Source organism: Xiphophorus couchianus, chromosome 9, assembly GCF_001444195.1.
Source record: "Xiphophorus couchianus chromosome 9, X_couchianus-1.0, whole genome shotgun sequence".
Classification (NCBI taxonomy): Eukaryota; Metazoa; Chordata; class Actinopteri; order Cyprinodontiformes; family Poeciliidae; genus Xiphophorus; species Xiphophorus couchianus.
Window position 1 is genome coordinate 21,255,162 of NC_040236.1, and position 6,915 is coordinate 21,262,076.

Genomic DNA, 6,915 nt, shown 5'->3' on the forward strand with positions numbered 1-6,915 from the left:
TTACATAAAACACTTTAAAACAACTGAGAGGGTAAAAGTAAATGCGGCTCACCTCTTCCAGCAGGACTCCTCCTCGGTTTGTTGCGTTTTTCCCAGTTTCTGTCTCCTTGCTAGCGGTAAGTTAGCAGCCGAGCCCCGGAATATTTTACCCACTTAGCAGAGAGTGTTACTCCGACGAACACGGCCGTCTAAATAACATGTGTTTGAGTCACGGAGGCGCAGTGGGAGGAATAAACAAGCCTCTGTTAGATACTAAAGTAAAACCAAGCGAGAGAGAGAAAAGGCGGAGAAGACAACGGAACTCCAGCCGCACGGAGCGCCATGCTAGTAGGCGAGCTGCTCGGCTGGAGTGTCGCTGCTGGAGCAGCGGGAGGAGAGGGAGCACGACCGCTTCAAGGACGCATGGGAAATTAGAGAACTGAGCGAACTGTTCTTTCGCATCACTCAAAGATGTAGGTAGCATCGTGTCAGTTTTTGTTGTTTTTTTTGTCAGGGTTTGGGGTTTTTTTTTTTTCAAATTGTTACTTTTCTACAAACTGTACTCTGTAAACAACAAAATTCCACATCCCTTTAGTGACAAAAGGATCAGAGAACAGTATATAGCCTATTGTTCTTTTGATAACTTTCAGTTGTATTTTTCTAAATTCCCTTTTTTTTTTACTGACCCTGGCTCTTTCTAAAATCAGAATGTACATTTTTAATATATTTTTATTCCGTCACCGTTATTTCAGATTAAGATTCTTAACAAGTCTCACAAAACTCAGATCTCACTCCAAGGCCTTGTTGCCAATATGCTCCACTCCCACTCAGCTGTACAATAATCTCTTCTTGTCTGTATCCTTCTGATTTTTCCACTCAAACTTCTTCTGCTCATGGTTGAAACCTTTGCTCTCTGCGATCTTCTTTTAGCCTGTGGATCTCTATGGAGAAGGACCGAAAGAAAAGAATAAAAAGAAAATCCAAATCAGGACCTAAAAAGAAATGGGAAAAAAAAAATAGACCCAGAAATATTAAATATGAGCACAGAAGCAATCTTTTCAGAGAAAGCAGAGCATTTTCAACATTGAGAAAGAGTCACTTCTTTATTTTATGGAATGTGTTTTGAGCGAGAGCAGTGCGTTACGACTGGCTCAAGGTCATAACAAAAACGGGAGACCATGCAGTGGCTAGAGTGCATAAAAAAGGAATATTTGTTAACAAAAACAACAATGGATTGAGGATGTCAGTATCAGTGGTGTAATGCAAATGCTTGGATGTGGCGCATGAGTGCATATGGAGGTGTTGAAGTGCAAAAACAAACTCAAATGTGCAAAAGGAGGGGAGCGGAGGCCTGGCAACAAAACACCACAAGCATCAAGCGGCAGAACGGACGCCGAAGGCCACCTAGAAGGTGGAGACAGCCAGGCTTAAATACTCTGTGCTCCAATCAACGGACCAGCACCACCTGCAAAGGGGAGGAGCACAAAGACAGACAAAAGCACCTGCAACCCATCCCACCAGGCCCAGGGCCGTAACAAGTCCAATCTCTAAAAGTGAAAGCATGCTCTTAAACTGAAGATGTACTCTCTTTGATTAAACCCAGGTGGGGTTTGATTGAAAACACGGGAATAAACACAGATGAAGGAACTTCAGGCTTTATGCCTTAAATGAATATCGCAAGAGAGAAAGACATGGACTTATTGAAGGTCACACATCTGCAGTACAGCTGAGTCATCACCATTATTCTAGTCAACAACAGAAAGAAGAAGAAGAAAGAGCCAATAGCTTATACTCAGAAGTTGTCTGGGTAAGATAAAGCAGTTTTCATTCACCCCTTGGCTCATAAAAATAACTCAGATGCTTCATCATTTCTGCCAAAAAGACACTCATCCAGCATAAAAAAGAACAAATTTTGTTATAAGTTACTATCAACAGATATACAATTAGAAGAAAAAGCCGCTAAAAACGTCTGAAAGGCCAAAAGAAAGTGATGAAACACAACTTGTATCCGCAAAATACACAAGCACCAAATGCAAAACAAGGAAACTGTGATGAAACTACAATTTCCGAGTTGCACCTGAAGGCGTTATGTAGTGTTGTAAAAAGGGCGTAAACTACGCTGTCAATGAACGACGTTCCCTTCCAGACACAATGGAAAATTCCTTGTTTTTCATTTTTTAAAATTCAAATCTGTACGTTTTTCCATCGGTTAACCTTTGTGACTGTACGATGTGCTCATCTGATTGTTGATCCGGTTCGCTTAATGTCTCTGTCGTAAATATATCCGACTTTAATTCTGTGACCAAACATGCTGTTAAAGCGACGTGTCGTCTTCAGTTTCTCCAGATATTGGCTCGCCTCATTGAAATAATTTAAATTTGTTCGACATTTTTGTCTCGCTCTTTTCTTGTATTTGTCACAAAAGCAAAATTTTGTCTGAGCTGTAAAAGTAAGAAGATTTTTATTGAGACTCTTTCTGTGTGTATGAAGCGTTTGAAATGTTTCATTTCCAGTCAGAATTTATGTGCAGAAACCAGTGAACATTTTTTTATCTGCTTTAAATGCCATCTGGTAAATTGGGACAACAGAATCAGATTACAGGTTTTCGTAAATGATTCATGCAAATATAATGTAGCATTAAAATCAGATTCTCTTTTACTTTTTCCCCCTTCTTTTTGTCTCATTTAAATGTTTCTGATCATTTAAAAAAAAAAAACTTAAACATTTAATTAGGCTAAGTAAATACAAAATCAAATTCTGATTTCCTTTATTAAGGACAATGAATTTCTAGACAGTCATGAAGGACTTTTAGTTTTAAACATGAATTGACACTCGTAGGTCACAGAATCTCACATTTAAGTCCAGACTTTGACTAGGCCATTCCCAAAACCTTCCTTTTTTTGCTCGCTCTCTTTTCACTTCCAAGTGCAGTTGAGGCTGAACTCGGGATTTTCTGAACTCGTGGTTCCAAGAAGTTGCAACAAAAGTTGTCCCAACGCCTCAAAACAGCCCCGCATCATCACGACCATGTCTGACAGTTGATATAATACTTTTCTTCTTCTGACGCAGAAACAGAAAAAAGTGTGCGGGTACTTTTCCCACAAAGGCGTCATTTACAAAGAAGGAGTGAAATATCTTGCATTACTTGACGTGAAAATAGCTACCCAGTGAGAGACGGAGGACGTGTTGCTGCCAGTGTTTGCGGACCCTGGAGAGGTGAAGAGGGACATCTGGTGGTCACATTCTCAGCGGGACTACGGACATTTCCGCACGTTTCCCACGTTATTTTTTGCGGCTTTTTCTTTTGCTGAACATGAATCATCCGCGGTACAGTCCGTCACCACTTCAAGTCTTTGACTTGTCTCTCTGGGTTTGGGGGGGAAAAAAATAGACCAAAGTCCATCAGGGGGCTTGAAAAAAACCCCAAACTTTTTATTATTATTATTATTATGAAATACAAATTTGCAATAGACCTTTAGCTCCCAAGTAACCTTCACAGCAGAGGCAAAAGCTGCTATAAAAGAAGACTGAGGATCCAATGAGACAGAGCCAGACACTAAACGTGATTTATTTTGATCCCGTCCAGAGGACGGCGCGTATTGAGCAAGAGGGAGAGATGAGGAAGAGAGCAATAGAGAGGGAGATTTATTTGTGTGTGTGTGTGTGGGGGGGAGACTGCTCTCCTCTGTCTCCTGCGGTCCCGGTGGGTTCCAGCAGAAGCCCCCCACCCCCACCTATTTTTTAACCAGGAAGGAGGCAACGCTCCACCCTCCTCCTGCACCTTCACTTCCACACATAGACTTCAGGCCTTCCGGAAATCCTTGACCGCCCCAGCACTCATGAGGAATAAAAAACATTTAGAAAAAAAAAAAAAAAGACCCTGGCAGACATTATTTCTGATGTTATTGTAAAAGGCAACAGGAATGATTTGTTCACTCTGAAAGGCAGTAATCCTTTATAATAAGAACTGCAGCTGAGGGTGTAAAGAAAAGATCACGGGGAACACACACACACACACACACACCTACCCACGCACGCCCACATAGAGAGAGAGATGATGGAAGTGACAGCTGTGCCTCCACTTGTGAGGCACGGGAAGACCTGACGAGACGTACGCCCTCGTTTCCACTAAATATACAGGCTATATGTTACACTCTCTTGCACTTCATAGATATTCAACATGCACAGACTGAATGCTAATAAGTGCAGATATCCACAAGTCGACGTTTGGCGAGTTGAAGCGGTGCTAAATCTTTGGCTTTTACACAATCCTTACATCAGGATCCTGACATTACCCCCCTCCCTGATCCTCTCTTTGATAAGGCTTTCAGACTCACTCGCTCACTCAGCCTCAAGGCTTTTCCTTTTCTTTTTTCTTTTTCTTTTGAATTAGATTAGGAAGCAGAACTGAACTCTAACTAACGCCGTCTGATTTAATTTTTATTTTTTTTCTATGCGGGCCATTTAGCGCTCGCTTCCACTGGTCGGAATCAAAGCGGGTTGAGGGAAATCCCAAACATAGTTACATTTATTAGTCGTCAAGCAGAGATAAGGTCGCCAGGGTCTGTGAGGGTCTGAAATGCGTCTTTGTTTCGGATGCAGACGGGCCTCGTTGGGATGTTTGATTCTTTCATGGGCGATGACCCGATGAGATCGGTTTAATACGGTTCATAAAGGGGGGGAATCCCGGCAAACACTGATGTGACGTCCGACTGTACTGAGTGCATGTTTTCAACCAACAGCGTTGCTATTGTTTCGTCATGGCGCTTAGCCTGATACCATTTTTATTGTTAAGGGAAGACAGACCTGCCGGCAGCCATGTTCACCGCAGACACAGGACCAAACTGGTCTGGAGCAATACTTCAAAAGAGTGACAGCCTCCTGCCAGAAAGGACAAAACAACCAGAGTGTTCTGCCTGTAAATTTCGGTTCATTTCAAATGTGATTTATTTCTCAGAGCAGACATCCTGTGGTACTTAGTGGCATCTAAAAGAAACATAAATACAATACCTTGCACACGTAATCACACCACTTGGGCTTGCCCATATTTTGTCATGCTACAATAACAAACGTCGGGCTGATTTATTAGGATTTCATGTGAAAATTGTGCAGAATTGTAAAGTGTTACAAATGAAAGTTTAAAGGGGCAGTACGATGTGTTTTTCAGGCCATTTTATAGCACAATTGAGTAACTATGTTAACTAAAGTTGAAAAGAATGCTATACCAAATACGATGTAAAAGAAATTTTACATTGTTATTTAATGCCTTAAAATTGGGCCTCTGTCTCTTTAAAAACTCCTGCTCTTTCTGAAACGTCATTTTCAGGAAGTCATGACTCCCCCATTAACCGTTTAGCAGGATTTTGTTTTTTTAAACCACCGTTTCACTGAGAAGTAGCTCACATAATGAACTCAGCGGTTCCACCAGGTGTTTGCTAATTGCTGCTGGCTAGTCGGAAGGAGTTGAGTGGGGAAGTCGAGGGGAAGAGCTGCTCTGTGGGGCGGAAGCTGAGCCTCGAAGGCGGGGCTAGGTCCACCCAGACGTTTTGCACAGCTGAATGGTTGCCATGGAGATTAAAGGAGGACATAAAGCTCATAAAAGTCGATTTTACATGATTCTGCCCCTCTAAAAATATGGCACACATTTGTCTTCACTCTGATACGCCTAAATAAACTGCAACCCGGCTCCTGAAGATTAATCAGACTAATTGTCACTGAACCACTTTGGATTCTAAATACAGGAAGTGCAGGCTCGGTATGAACTCCGAACTACCAGAAGAGGAATAAACAATGTATAACTGCTGCTAGTAACACATATTAGTTCCTAAGCGATAATTCTGTGTTTTAGGTTGGTGTATGTGTGAATCCTTTAAATTTTCAAGACTGTATTTTAAATTTGGGGGTGGAGATACACCAATTAAGTCAGGTAGAGTTTATCACACAGTTTTCCTCTGAAAAACTGATGTTCATTAAATGCATCAAAATAAAATAAAAAAAAACTTCCACTGTTTCGAGTCTACAAGTGCATCAGTTAACATGCAATTTTATTTGATTAAAGCAAATGTGACAAATGTGCCGATGCCTAGATGGGAACAATCTTATGAGTCCTTGTTTTTCTGCAGACGTCAGAGCTACTGCTGCGATCAAAGAACCTGCAGCACATCTTCTCTTATTTCCTTTTTTTTTTTTTTATAAATTGTCCTCGGGGAAATCAGTTGAAACTGGAATCGGCAGGTCGGACCTCTGACAAAACTGCAAATCAATTCGAACGCGGAGAAGCTTCCACCATGAATTTGACGTTGCACAAACAGAGCGGGGCTGCACATTGCATGTTCTTCTGTGTGTGTGCTAAAATATTAAAATGCTGGAAAAGTTAAGAGCCCGAGTGCACAGTCCATATCGGACACGACCACTCCTCAACATTTTATTGTTGCCACTTTTAAAATAGCATCTACAGCCTCCCCACGACTAGGAAGATCATTTATAAAAGGAATAGAAGTGACAGACAGCTGTAAACATTTTATCAAGGCCAGAATTGCTCTTATTTCAGTGGATTCACCTTCTGGAAAATCCTCATGACAACCGAAATGCAAACCACAAAGCTGGAACTACGACCCATGCATAATGCAAGGAACAAGAGAAGGCTTCAAACAGATGAACAAGACGAGACAAAGATCAAACAAATAAGTCTGTCCTGCATCGGATATGTTTGATGAGGGCTTTGTGACGGGAGTAAGAGCTCTCGCTTCCAACGCTCCCACACCCCACCCAAATACCTAGAATAAATTGTGTGGAAGACTGAAAGACGAGCCAATCCCATACACGTTTTAGTCCTTGTGCTGCGTTCAAGTTGTAGTCGAAACTGGGAAATTACAACTTGGAATTTTGGGGGGTGAAAAAAAAAAAAATCTACTGGAATGCCGGCCGAAGTGAAAT

General features: G+C 41.6%; 1 protein-coding gene across 1 annotated transcript in view; it reads right to left on the minus strand.

Moving 5' to 3' along the window:
• The window catches only part of sh3rf1 (SH3 domain containing ring finger 1), a 46,019-nt gene extending 45,640 nt beyond the window's left edge, over positions 1-379 (minus strand). Inside the window, exon 1 of the mRNA XM_028028814.1 lies at positions 53-379. The gene's annotated coding sequence lies outside the window, so the exon portion shown is untranslated. The remainder of the gene's footprint in view (positions 1-52) is intronic.
• Between the last annotated feature and the right edge of the window lie 6,536 nt (positions 380-6,915).